Source organism: Tripterygium wilfordii, unplaced genomic scaffold (genome assembly GCF_013401445.1).
Source record: "Tripterygium wilfordii isolate XIE 37 unplaced genomic scaffold, ASM1340144v1 ctg223, whole genome shotgun sequence".
Classification (NCBI taxonomy): Eukaryota; Viridiplantae; Streptophyta; class Magnoliopsida; order Celastrales; family Celastraceae; genus Tripterygium; species Tripterygium wilfordii.
The window spans coordinates 18973-21080 of record NW_024056202.1 but is presented as its reverse complement, the minus strand read 5'-3'; positions in this window follow the sequence as shown (position 1 = coordinate 21080).

The following is a 2108-nucleotide window of genomic DNA, read 5'->3' as shown; positions in this document are numbered from 1 at the left end:
CTTAACTTGGTCTATTGGCTTCTTTACCTAACGAAACGTTGTCCAAAAGCTAAACTAGCAAGTTAAGACTTCTAAGAACACTAAATAGAGTATAACGGTCCAATTTGATGCCTTAGGAATGCTCAAGTTCTATGCATAGACAAGTTTTTCACGTTTCGTGCAATTTTGAACTTAACTTGGTCTATTGGCTTCTTTACCTAACGAAACGTTGTCCAAAAGCTAAACTAGCAAGTTAAGACTTCGAAGACCACTAAATAGAGTATAACGGTCCAATTTGATGCCTTAGGAATGCTCAAGTTCTATGCATAGACAAGTTTTTCACGTTTCGTGCAATTTTGAACTTAACTTGGTCTATTGGCTTCTTTACCTAACGAAACGTTGTCCAAAAGCTAAACTAGCAAGTTAAGACTTCTAAGACCACTAAATAGAGTATAACGGTCCAATTTGATGCCTTAGGAATGCTCAAGTTCTATGCATAGACAAGTTTTTCACGTTTCGTGCAATTTTGAACTTAACTTGGTCTATTGGCTTCTTTACCTAACGAAACGTTGTCCAAAAGCTAAACTAGCAAGTTAAGACTTCTAAGAACACTAAATAGAGTATAACGGTCCAATTTGATGCCTTAGGAATGCTCAAGTTCTATGCATAGACAAGTTTTTCATCGTTTCGTGCAATTTTGAACTTAACTTGGTCTATTGGCTTCTTTACCTAACGAAACGTTGTCCAAAAGCTAAACTAGCAAGTTAAGACTTCGAAGACCACTAAATAGAGTATAACGGTCCAATTTGATGCCTTAGGAATGCTCAATTCTATGCATAGACAAGTTTTTCACGTTTCGTGCAATTTTGAACTTAACTTGGTCTATTGGCTTCTTTACCTAACGAAACGTTGTCCAAAAGCTAAACTAGCAAGTTAAGACTTCTAAGAACACTAAATAGAGTATAACGGTCCAATTTGATGCCTTAGGAATGCTCAATTCTATGCATAGACAAGTTTTTCACGTTTCGTGCAATTTTGAACTTAACTTGGTCTATTGGCTTCTTTACCTAACGAAACGTTGTCCAAAAGCTAAACTAGCAAGTTAAGACTTCTAAGAACACTAAATAGAGTATAACGGTCCAATTTGATGCCTTAGGAATGCTCAAGTTCTATGCATAGACAAGTTTTTCACGTTTCGTGCAATTTTGAACTTAACTTGGTCTATTGGCTTCTTTACCTAACGAAACGTTGTCCAAAAGCTAAACTAGCAAGTTAAGACTTCGAAGACCACTAAATAGAGTATAACGGTCCAATTTGATGCCTTAGGAATGCTCAGTTCTATGCATAGACAAGTTTTTCATCGTTTCGTGCAATTTTGAACTTAACTTGGTCTATTGGCTTCTTTACCTAACGAAACGTTGTCCAAAAGCTAAACTAGCAAGTTAAGACTTCTAAGACCACTAAATAGAGTATAACGGTCCAATTTGATGCCTTAGGAATGCTCAGTTCTATGCATAGACAAGTTTTTCACGTTTCGTGCAATTTTGAACTTAACTTGGTCTATTGGCTTCTTTACCTAACGAAACGTTGTCCAAAAGCTAAACTAGCAAGTTAAGACTTCTAAGAACACTAAATAGAGTATAACGGTCCAATTTGATGCCTTAGGAATGCTCAGTTCTATGCATAGACAAGTTTTTCTACGTTTCGTGCAATTTTGAACTTAACTTGGTCTATTGGCTTCTTTACCTAACGAAACGTTGTCCAAAAGCTAAACTAGCAAGTTAAGACTTCTAAGACCACTAAATAGAGTATAACGGTCCAATTTGATGCCTTAGGAATGCTCAATTCTATGCATAGACAAGTTTTTCACGTTTCGTGCAATTTTGAACTTAACTTGGTCTATTGGCTTCTTTACCTAACGAAACGTTGTCCAAAAGCTAAACTAGCAAGTTAAGACTTCTAAGAACACTAAATAGAGTATAACGGTCCAATTTGATGCCTTAGGAATGCTCAAGTTCTATGCATAGACAAGTTTTTCATCGTTTCGTGCAATTTTGAACTTAACTTGGTCTATTGGCTTCTTTACCTAACGAAACGTTGTCCAAAAGCTAAACTAGCAAGTTAAGACT